This window comes from Cavia porcellus, unplaced genomic scaffold (genome assembly GCF_034190915.1).
Source record: "Cavia porcellus strain 051 isolate PalLab524CR breed Dunkin Hartley unplaced genomic scaffold, mCavPor4.1 scaffold_44, whole genome shotgun sequence".
NCBI lineage: Eukaryota > Metazoa > Chordata > Mammalia > Rodentia > Caviidae > Cavia > Cavia porcellus.
In genome coordinates, this window is record NW_026947527.1 from 4,784,601 (window position 1) to 4,797,325 (window position 12,725).

A 12,725-nucleotide genomic window follows, 5' to 3' on the forward strand; every position below is an offset into this window, starting at 1 on the left:
GTATGGGTGTGTGTTACATTACATTCACTACTAGGAGTGAGAAAAACATCACGGGGTGGCGTGAATCGGAGGGTCTGAATTAGGATAGGCAGTGAGTGGCAATGTAGGATGGAGAAAAGCACCGCGGGGTGGTCAGCATGGGCAGGTCAGGGAACATGCAGTGGCAATGTAGGATAGGTTTCTGAAAAACATCGCGGGGTGGTGCGCATTGTATGGGTGTGTGTTACATTACATTCATTAGTAGGAGTGAGAAAAACATCACGGGTTGGTGCGCATTGTATGGGTGTGTGTTACATTATATTCACTAGTAGGAGTGAGAAAAACATCACGGGGTGGTGTGAATCGGAGGGTCTGAATTAGGATAGGCAGTGAGTGGCAATGTAGCATGGAGAAAAGCACCGCGGGATGGTCAGCATGGGCAGGTCAGGGAACATGCAGTGGCAATGTAGGATAGTTTCTGAAAAACATCACGGGGTGGTGCGCCATGTATGCGTGTGTGTTATATTACATTCACTAGTAGGAGTGAGAAAAACATCACGGGGTGGTGCGCATTGTATGGGTGTGTGTTACATTACATTCACTAGTAGGAGTGAGAAAAACATCACGGGGTGGTGTGAATCGGAGGGTCTGAATTAGGATAGGCAGTGAGTGGCAATGTAGGATGGAGAAAAGCACCGCGGGGTGGTCAGCATGGGGACTTCAGGGAACATGCAGTGGCAATGTAGGATAGGTTTCTGAAAAACATCGGGGGGTGGTGCGCATTGTATGGGTGTGTGTTACATTACATTCACTAGTAGGAGTGAGAAAAAAATCACCGGGTGGTGAGCATTGTATGGGTGTGTGTTACATTACATTCACTACTAGGAGTGAGAAAAACATCACGGGGTGGTGTGATTCGGAGGGTGTGAATTAGGATAGGCAGTGAGTGGCAATGTAGGATGGAGAAAAGCACCGCGCGGTGGTCAGCATGGGGAGGTCAGGGAACATGCAGTGGCTATGTAGGATAGGTTTCTAAAAAACATCACAGGTTGGTGCGCATTGTATGGGTGTGTGTTACATTACATTCACTAGTAGGAGTGAGAAAAACATCACGGGGTGGTGCGCATTGTATGGGTGTGTGTTACATTACATTCACTATTAGGAGTGAGAAAAACTTCACGGGGTGGTGTGAATCGGAGGGTCTGAATTAGGATGCGCAGTGAGTCGCAATGTAGGATGGAGAAAAGCACCGCGGGGTGGTCAGCATGGGGAGCTCAGGGAACATGCAGTGGCAATGTAGGATAGGTTTCTGAAAAACATGGCGGGGTGGTGCGCATTGTATGGGTGTGTGTTACATTTCATTCACTAATAGGAGTGAGAAAAAAATCACGTGGTGGTGCGCATTGTATGGGTGTGTGTTACATTACATTCACTAGTAGGAGTGAGAAAAACATCACGGGGTGGTGTGAATCGGAGGGTCTGAATTAGGATAGGCCGTGAGTGGCAATGTAGGATGGAGAAAAGCACCGCGGGGTGGTCAGCATGGGGAGGTCAGGGAACATGCCTTGGCAATGTAGGATAGGTTTCTGAAAAACATCGCTGGGTGGTGCGCATTGTATGGGTCTGTGTTACATTACATTCACTAGAAGGAGTGAGAAAAACATCGCGGGGTGGTGTGAATCGGAGGGTCTCAATTAGGATAGGCTGTGAGTGGCAATGTAGGATTGAGAAAAGCACCGCGGGGTGGTCAGCATGGGGAGGTCAGGGAACATGCAGTGGCAATGTAGGATAGGTTTCTCAAAAAGATCGCGGGGTGGTGCGCATTGTATGGGTGTGTGTTACATTACATTCACTAGTAGGAGTGAGAAAAACATCACGGGGTGGTGTGATTCGGAGGGTCTGAATTAGGATAGGCAGTGAGTGGCAATGTAGGATGGAGAAAAGCACCGCGGGGTGGTCAGCATGGGGAGGTCAGGGAACATGCAGTGGCAATGTAGGATAGGTTTCTGAAAAACATCGCGGGGTGGTGCGCATTGTATGGGTGTGTGTTACATTACATTCACTAGTAGGAGTGAGAAAAACATCACGGGGTGGTGCGCATTGTATGGGTGTGTGTTACATTACATTCACTACTAGGAGTGAGAAAATATCACGGGGTGGTGCGCATTGTATGGGTGTGTGTTACATTACATTCACTAGTAGGAGTGAGAAAAACATCACGGGGTGGTGTGAATCGGAGGGTCTGAATTAGGATAGGCAGTGAGTGGCAATGTAGGATGGAGAAAAGCACCGCGGGTTGGTCAGCATGGGGAGGTCAGGGAACATGCAGTGGCAATGTAGGATAGGTCTCTGAAAAACATCGCGGGGTGGTGCGCATTGTAAGGGTTTGTAGCAGGCCATTCACTGGTATGACAGAGAAAAACATCAGGGGGTGGTGGGAATCGGAGGGCCTGAATTAGGATAGGCATTGAGTGGCAATGAAGAATTTAGAAAAGCACCACGGGGTGGTCAACATGGGGAGGTCAGGAAACATGCAGTGGCAATGTAGGATAGGTTTATGAAAAACATCGCGGGGTGGTTTGCATTGTAAGGGTTTGTAGCAGGCCATTCAATTGTAGGGCTGAGAAAAACATCACAGGTTGGTGTGAATCGAGGGCCTGAATTAGGATAGGCAGTGAGTGGCAATGAAGAATTTAGAAAAGCACCACGGAGTGGTCATCATGGGGAGGTCAGGAAACATGCAGTGGCAATGTAGGATAGGTTTCTGAAAAACATCGCGGGGTGGTTTGCATTGTAAGGGTTTGTAGCAGGCCATTCACTAGTAGGAGTGAGAAAAACATCACGGTCTGGTGTGAATAAGATGTTCTGAATTAGGTAATCAGTGAGTGGCAATGTAGGATGGAGAAAAGCAACATGGGGTGGTCAGCATGGGAAGGTCAGGAAACATGCATTGGCAATGTAGAATATGTTTCTGAAAAACTTCGCCGGGTGGTGCGCATGGTAAGTCTCTCTAACAGGCCATTCACTAGTAAGAGTGAGAGAAACATCACGGGTTGTTGCGCATTGTAAGGGTTTCTAACAGGCCATTCACTAGTAGGAGTGAAAACTACATCACGGGGTGGTGTGAATCGGAAGCCCTGAATCAGGATAGGCAGTGAGTGGCAATGTAGGATGGAGAAAAGCACCACGGGATGGTCAGCATAGGGAGGTCAGGACACATGCTGTGGCAATGTAGCATAGGTTTCTGTAAAACATCGTTGGGGGTGAGAATTGTAAGGGTTAATAACAGACCATTCACTAGTAGGAGTGAGAAAAACATCACAGGGTGGTATTAATCAGAGGACCTGAATCATGATAAGCAGTGAGTGGCAATGTATAATGGAGAAATGCACCACGGGGTGGTCAGCCTGGAGAGGTCAGGAAACATGCATTGGCAATGTAGGATAAGTTTCTGAAAAACATCGTGGGGTTGTGCGGATTGTAAGGCTTTCTAACAAGCCATTGACAAGAAGGAGAGAAAAAAACATCACAGGGTGGTATGACTCGGAGGGCCTGAATTAGGAAAGGCTGTGAGTGGCAATGTAGGATGGAGAAAAGCACCACGGGTTTGTCAGCATGGGGAGGCAAGGAAACATGCAGTGGCAATGTAGAATAGGTTTTGGATAAACATCACTGCGTGGTGCGCATTTTAAGGGTTTCTAACAGGCCATTCACTAGTAGGAGTGAAAACAACATCACGGGGTGTTAATAATCGAAGGGCCTGATTTAGGATAGGCAGTGAGTGGCAATGTAGGATGGAGAAATGCACCACGGGGTGGTCAGCATGGGGAGGTCAGGAAACATGCAGTGGCAATGTGGGCTAGGTTTCTGATAAACATCACTGGGTGGTGCGCATTGTAAGGGTTTCTAACAGGCAATTCACTGGTAGGAGTGAGAAATACATCATGGTGTGGTGTGAATCGGAGGACCTGAATCAAGATAGACAGTGAGTGGCATTGTAGGATGGAGAAAAGCACCACGGGTTGGTGAGCATGGGGAGGTCAGGAAACATGCAATGGCAATTTAGGATAGGTTTCTGAAAAATATGGCGGGGTGGTGTGCATTGTAAGGGTTTGTAGCAGGCCATTCACCAGTAGGTGTGAGAAAAATATCACGGGTTGGTGTGAATCGGAGGGCCTGAATTAGGATAGGCAGTGAGTGGCAATGAAGAATGGAGGAAAGCACCACGGGGTGGTCAAAAAGGGGAGGTCAGGAAAAATGCATTGGCAATGTAGGAATGGTTTCTGAAACACATCGCCTGGTGGTGTGCATTGTAAGGCTTCCTAACAGGCCATTCAGTAGTAGGAGTGAGAAGAACATCACGGGGTAGTATGAATCGGAGGGCCTAAATTAGGATAGGCAGTCAGTGGAAATGTAAAATGGAGAAAAGCACCATGGTGTGGTCAGCATGGGGAGGTCAGACAACTAGCATTGGCAATGTAGGATAGGTTTCTGAAAAACATAGCAGGGTGGGAGGCATTGTAAGGGTTTCTAACAGGCATTCACTAGTAGGAGTGAGAAAAACATCACGGGGTGGTGTGAATCGGAGGGTCGGAATTAGGATAGGCAGTGAGTGGCAATGTAGGATGGAGAAAAGCACCGCGGGGTGGTCAGCATGGTGAGGTCAGGGAACATGCAGTGGCAATGTAGGATAGGTTTCTGAAAAACATCGCGGGGTGGTGGGCATTGTATGGGTGTGTGTTAAATTAGATTCACTAGTAGGAGTGAGAAAATCATCATGGGGTGTTGTAATTCGGAGGGTCTGAAATAGGATAGGCATTGAGTGGCAATGTAGGATGGAGTAAAGCACTGCGGGGTGGTCAGCATGGGGAGGTCAGGGAACATGCAGGGGCAAAGTAGGATCGGTTTCTGAAAAACATCGCGGGGTGGTGGGCATCGTATGGGTGTGTGTTACATTACATTCACTAGTAGGAGTGAGAAAAACATCACGGGGTGGTGCGCATTGTATGGGTGTGTGTTACATTACATTCACTACTAGGAGTGAGAAAAACATCACGGGGTGGTGTGAATCGGAGGGTCTGAATTAGGATAGGCAGTGAGTGGCAATGTAGGATGGAGAAAAGCACCGCGGGTTGGTCAGCATGGGGAAGTCAGGGAACATGCAGTGGCAATGTAGGATAGGTTTCTGAAAAACATCGCGGGGTGGTGCGCATTGTATGGGTGTGTGTTACATTACATTCACTAGTAGGAGTGAGAAAAACATCGCGGGGTGGTGCGCATTGTATGGGTGTGTGTTACATTACATTCACTAGTAGGAGTGAGAAAAACATCACGGGGTGGTGTGAATCGGAGGGTCTGAATTAGGATAGGCATTGAGTGGCAATGTAGGATGGAGAAAAGCACCGCGGGATGGTCAGCATGGGCAGGTCAGGGAACATGCAGTGGCAATGTAGGATAGTTTCTGAAAAACATCACGGGGTGGTGCGCCATGTATGCGTGTGTGTTATATTACATTCACTAGTAGGAGTGAGAAAAACAGCACGGGGTGGTGTGATTCGGAGGGTCTGAATTAGGATAGGCAGTGAGTGGCAATGTAGGATGGAGAAAAGCACCGCGGGGTGGTCAGCATGGGGAGGTCAGGGAACATGCAGTGGCAATGTAGGATAGGTTTCTGAAAAACATCGCGGGGTAGTGCGCATTTTATGGGTGTGTGTTATATTACATTCACTAGTAGGAGTGACAAAAACATCGCGGGGTGGTGTGAATCGGAGGGTCTGAATTAGGATAGGCAGTGAGTGGCAATGTAGGATGGAGAAAAGCACCGCGGGGTGGTCAGCATGGGGAGGTCAGGGACCATGCAGTGGCAATGTAGGATAGGTTTCTGAAAAACATCGCGGGGTGGTGCGCATTGCATGGGTGTGTGTTACATTACATTCACTAGTAGGAGTGAGAAAAACATCACAGGGTGGTGCGCATTGTATGGGTGTGTGTTACATTACATTCACTGGTAGGAGTGAGAAAAACATCATTGGGTGGTGTGAATCGGAGGGTCTGAATTAGGATAGGCAGTGAGTGGCAATGTAGGATGGAGAAAAGCACCGCGGGGTGGTCAGAATGGGGAGGTCAGGGAACTTGCAGTGGCAATGTAGAATAGGTTTCTGAAAAACATCGCGGGGTGGTTCGCATTGTATGGGTGTGTGTTACATTACATTCACTAGTAGGAGTGAGAAAAACATCACGGGCTGGTGCGCATTGTATGGGTGTGTGTTACATTACATTCACTAGTATGAGTGAGAAAAACATCAAGGGGTGTTGTGATTCGGAGGGTCTGAATTAGGATAGGCAGTGAGTGGCAATGTAGGATGGAGAAAAGCACCGCCGGGTGGTCAGCATGGGGAGGTCAGGGAACATGCATTGGCAATATAGGATAGGTTTCTGAAAAACATCGCGGGGTGGTGGGCATTGTACGGGAGTGTGTTACATTACATTGACTAGTAAGAGTGAGAAAAACATCACGGGGTGGTGTGATTCGGAGGGTCTGAATTAGGATAGGCAGTGAGTGGCTATGTAGGATGGAGAAAAGCACCGCGGGGTTGTCAGCATGGGGAGGTCAGGGAACATGCAGTGGCAATGTAGGATAGGTTTCTGAAAAACATCGTGGGGTGGTGCGCATTGTGTGGGTGTGTGTTACATTACATTCACTAGTAGGAGTGAGAAAAACATCACGGGGTGGTGCGCATTGTATGGGTGTGTGTTACATTACATTCACTAGTAGGAGTGAGAAAAACATCATGGGGTGGTGTGATTCGGAGGGTCTGAATTAGGATAGGTAGTGAGTGGCAATGTAGGATGGAGAAAAGCACCGCGCGGTGGTCAGCATGGGGAGGTCAGGGAACATGCAGTGGCTATGTAGGATAGGTTTCTAAAAAACATCACGTGTTGGTGCGCATTGTATGGGTGTGTGTTACATTACATTCACTAGTAGGAGTGAGAAAAACATCACGGGTTGGTGCGCATTGTATGGGTGTGTGTTACATTACATTCACTAGTAGGAGTGAGAAAAACATCACGGGGTGGTCTGAATCGGAGGGTCTGAATTAGGATACGCAGTGAGTCGCAATGTAGGATGGAGAAAAGCACCGCAGGGTGGTCAGCATGGGGAGCTCAGGGAACATGCAGTGGCAATGTAGGATAGGTTTCTGAAAAACATGGCGGGGTGGTGCGCATTGTATGGGTGTGTGTTACATTTCATTCACTAATAGGAGTGAGAAAAACATCACGGGGTGGTGCGCATTGTATGGGTGTTTGTTACATTACATTCACTAATAGGAGTGAGAAAAACATCACGTGGTGTGTGAATCGGAGGGTCTGAATTAGGATAGGCAGTGAGTGGCAATGTAGGATGGAGAAAAGCACCGCGGGGTGGTCAGCATGGGGAGGTCAGGGATCATGCATGTGGCCATGTAGGATAGGTTTCTGAAAAACATCGTGGGGTGGTGCGCATTGTATGGGTGTGTGTTACATGACATTCACTAGTAGGAGTGAGAAAAACATCACGGGGTGGTGTGAATCGGAGGATCTGAATTAGGATAGTCAGTGAGTGGCAATGTAGGATGGAGAAAAGCACCGCGGGGTGGTCAGCATGGGGAGGTCAGGGAACATGCAGTGGCAATGTAGGTTAGGTTTCTGAAAAACATCGCGGGGTGTTGCGCATTGTATGGGTGTGTGTTACATTACATTCAGTAGTAGGAGTGAGAAAAACATCGCGGGGTGGTGTGAATCGGAGGGTCTCAATTAGGATAGGTTGTGAGTGGCAATGTAGGATGGAGAAAAGCACCGCGGGGTGGTCAGCATGGTGAGGTCAGGGAACATGCAGTGGCAATGTAGGATAGGTTTCTGAAAAACATCGCGGGGTGGTGTGCATTGTATGGGTGTGTGTTACATTACATTCACTAGTAGGAGTGAGATAAACATCACAGGGTGGTGTGAATCGGAGGGTCTGAATTAGGATAGGCAGTGAGTGGCAATGTAGGATGGAGAAAAGCACCGCGGGGTGGTCAGCATGGTGAGGTCAGGGAACATGCAGTGGCAATGTAGGATAGTTTTCTGTAAAACATCGCGGGGTGGTGGGCATTGTATGGGAGTGTGTTACATTACATTCACTAGTAGGAGTGAGAAAAACATCATGGGGTGGTTTGATTCGGAGGGTCTGAATTAGGATAGGCATTGAGTGGCAATGTAGGATGGAGAAAAGCACTGCGGGGTGGTCAGCATGGAGAGGTCAGGGAACATGCAGTGGCAATGTAGGATAGGTTTCTGAAAAACATCGCGGGGTGCTGCGCATCGTATGGGTGTGTGTTACATTACATTCACTAGTATGAGTGAGAAAAACATCGCGGGGTGGTGCGCATTGTATGGGTGTGTGTTACATTACATTCACTACTAGGAGTGAGAAAAACATCACGGGGTGGTGTGAATCGGAGGGTCTGAATTAGGATAGGCAGTGAGTGGCAATGTAGGATGGAGAAAAGCACCGCGGGGTGGTCAGCATGGGCAGGTCAGGGAACATGCAGAGGCAATGTAGGATAGTTTCTGAAAAACATCACATGGTGGTGCGCATTGTATGCGTGTGTGTTATATTACATTCACTAGCAGGAGTGAGAAAAACATCACGGGGTGGTGTGATTCAGAGGGTCTGAATTAGGATAGGCAGTGAGTGGCAATGTACGATGGAGAAAAGCACCGCGAGGTGGTCAGCATGTGGAGGTCAGGGAACATGCAGTGGCAATGTAGGATAGGTTTCTGAAAAACATCGCGGGGTGGTGCGCATTGTATGGGTGTGTGTTACATTACATTCACTAGTAGGAGTGAGAAAAACATCACGGGGTGGTGCGCATTGTATGGGTGTGTGTTACATTACATTCACTGGTAGGAGTGAGAAAAACATCTCGGGGTGGTGTGAATCGGAGGGTCTGAATTAGAATAGGCAGTGAGCGGCAATGTAGCATGGAGAAAAGCACCGCGGGTTGGTCTGCATGGTGAGGTCAGGGAACATGCAGTGGCAATGTAGGATAGGTTTCTGAAAAACATCGCGGGGTGGTGGGCATTGTATGGGTGTGTGTTACATTACATTCACTAGTAGGAGTTAGAAAAACATCACGGGGTGGTGTGAATCGGAGGGTCTGAATTAGGATAGGCAGTGAGTGGCAATGTAGGATGGAGAAAAGCACCACGGGGTGGTCAGCATGGGGAGGTGAGGGAACATGCAGAGGCAATGTAGGATAGGTTTCTGAAAAACATCGCGGGGTGGTGCGCATTGTATGGGTGTGTGTTACATTACATTCACTAGTAGGAGTGAGAAAAACATCACGGGGTGGTGCGCATTGTATGGGTGTGTGTTACATTACATTCACTGGTAGGAGTGAGAAAAACATCATGGGGTGGTGTGAATCGGAGGGTCTGAATTAGGATAGGCAGTGAGTGGCAATGTAGGATGGAGAAAATCACCGCGGGGTGGTCAGAATGGGGAGGTCAGGGAACATGCAGTGGCAATGTAGAATAGGTTTCTGAAAAACATCGCGGGGTGGTTCGCATTGTATGGGTGTGTATTACATTACATTCACTAGTAGGAGTGAGAAAAACATCACGGGCTGGTGCGCATTGTATGGGTGTGTGTTACATTACATTCAGGAGTATGAGTGAGAAAAACATCAAGGGGTGGTGTGATTCGGAGGGTCTGAATTAGGATAGGCAGTGAGTGGCAATGTAGGATGGAGAAAAGCACCGCGGGATGGTCAGCATGGGGAGGTCAGGGAACATGCAGTGGCAATGTAGGATAGGTTTCTGAAAAACATCGCGGGGTGGTGGGCATTGTATGGGTGTGTGTTACATTACATTCACTAGTAAGAGTGAGAAAAACATCACGGGGTGGTGTGATTCGGAGGGTCTGAATTAGGATAGGCAGTGAGTGGCAATGTAGGATGGAGAAAAGCACCGCGGGCTTGTCAGCATGGGGAGGTCAGGGAACATGCAGTGGCAATGTAGGATAGGTTTCTGAAAAACATCGTGGGGTGGTGCGCATTGTGTGTGTGTGTGTTACATTACATTCACTAGTAGGAGTGAGAAAAACATCACGGGGTGGTGCGCATTGTATGGGTGTGTGTTACATTACATTCACTACTAGGAGTGAGAAAAACATCATGGGGTGGTGTGATTCGGAGGGTCTGAATTAGGATAGGCAGTGAGTGGCAATGTAGGATGGAGAAAAGCACCGCGCGGTGGTCAGCATGGGGAGGTCAGGGAACATGCAGTGGCTATGTAGGATAGGTTTCTAAAAAACATCACGGGTTGGTGCGCATTGTATGGGTGTGTGTTACATTACATTCACTAGTAGGAGTGAGAAAAACATCACGGGGTGGTGCACATTGTATGGGTGTGTGTTACATTACATTCACTAGTAGGAGTGAGAAAAACATCACGGGGTGGTGTGAATCGGAGGGTCTGAATTAAGATACGCAGTGAGTCGCAATGTAGGATGGAGAAAAGCACCGCGGGGTGGTCAGCATGGGGAGCTCAGGGAACATGCAGTGGCAATGTAAGATAGGTTTCTGAAAAACATGGCGGGGTGGTGCGCATTGTATGGGTGTGTGTTACATTTCATTCACTAATAGGAGTGAGAAAAACATCACGGGGTGGTGCGCATTGTATGGGTGTGTGTTACATTACATTCACTAGTAGGAGTGAGAAAAACATCACGTGGTGTGTGAATCGGACGGTCTGAATTAGGATAGGCAGTGAGTGGCAATGTAGGATGGAGAAAAGCACCGCGGGGTGGTAAGCATGGGGAGGTCAGGGATCATGCATGTGGCCATGTAGGATAGGTTTCTGAAAAACATCGTGGGGTGGTGCGCATTGTATGGGTGTGTGTTACATTACATTCACTAGTAGGAGTGAGAAAAACATCACGGGGTGGTGTGAATCGGAGGATCTGCATTAGGATAGTCAGTGAGTGGCTGTGTAGGATGGAGAAAAGCGCCGCGGGGTGGTCAGCATGGGGAGGTCAGGGAACATGCAGTGGCAATGTAGGATAGGTTTCTGAAAAACATCGCGGGGTGTTGCGCATTGTATGGGTGTGTGTTACATTACATTCAGTAGTAGGAGTGAGAAAAACATCGCGGGGTGGTGTGAATCGGAGGGTCTCAATTAGGATAGGTTGTGAGTGGCAATGTAGGATGGAAAAAAGCACCGCGGGGTGGTCAGCATGGTGAGGTCAGGGAACATGCAGTGGCAATGTAGGATAAGTTTCTGAAAAACATCGCGGGGTGGTGCGCATTGTATGGGTGTGTGTTACATTACATTCACTAGTAGGAGTGAGATAAACATCACAGGGTGGTGTGAATCAGAGGGTCTGAATTAGGATAGGCAGTGAGTGGCAATGTAGGATGGAGAAAAGCACCGCGGGGTGGTCAGCATGGTGAGGTCAGGGAACATGCAGTGGCAATGTAGGATAGGTTTCTGAAAAACATCGCGGGGTGGTGGGCATTGTATGGGAGTGTGTTACATTACATTCACTAGTAGGAGTGAGAAAAACATCATGGGGTGGTTTGATTCGGAGGGTCTGAAATAGGATAGGCATTGAGTGGCAATGTAGGATGGAGAAAAGCACTGCGGGGAGGTCAGCATGGGGAGGTCAGGGAACATGCAGTGGCAATGTAGGATAGGTTTCTGAAAAACATCGCGGGGTGCTGCGCATCGTATGGGTGTGTGTTACATTACATACACTAGTAGGAGTGAGAAAAACATCACGGGGTGGTGCGCATTTTATGGGTGTGTGTTACATTACATTCACTACTAGGAGTGAGAAAAACATCACGGGGTGGTGTGAATCGGAGGGTCTGAATTAGGATAGGCACTGAGTAGCAATGTAGGATGGAGAAAAGCACCGCGGGTTGGTCAGCATGGGGAAGTCAGGGAACATGCAGTGGCAATGTAGGATAGGTTTCTGAAAAACATCGCGGGGTGGTGCGCATTGTATGGGTGTGTGTTACATTACATTCACTAGTAGGAGTGAGAAAAACATCGCGGGTTGGTGCGCATTGTATGGGTGTGTGTTACATTACATTCACTACTAGGAGTGAGAAAAACATCACGGGGTGGCGTGAATCGGAGGGTCTGAATTAGGATAGGCAGTGAGTGGCAATGTAGGATGGAGAAAAGCACCGCGGGGTGGTCAGCATGGGCAGGTCAGGGAACATGCAGTGGCAATGTAGGATAGGTTTCTGAAAAACATCGCGGGGTGGTGCGCATTGTATGGGTGTGTGTTACATTACATTCATTAGTAGGAGTGAGAAAAACATCACGGGTTGATGCGCATTGTATGGGTGTGTGTTACATTACATTCACTAGTAGGAGTGAGATAAACATCACAGGGTGGTGTGAATCGGAGGGTCTGAATTAGGATAGGCAGTGAGTGGCAATGTAGGATGGAGAAAAGCACCGCGGGGTGGTCAGCATGGGGACTTCAGGGAACATGCAGTGGCAAAGTAGGATAGGTTTCTGAAAAACATCGGGGGGTGGTGCGCATTGTATGGGTGTGTGTTACATTACATTCACTAGTAGGAGTGAGAAAAACATCACGGGGTGGTGCGCATTGTATGGGTGTGTGTTACATTACATTCACTAGTAGGAGTGAGAAAAACATCACGTGGTGTGTGAATCGGAGGGTCTGAATTAGGATAGGCAGTGAG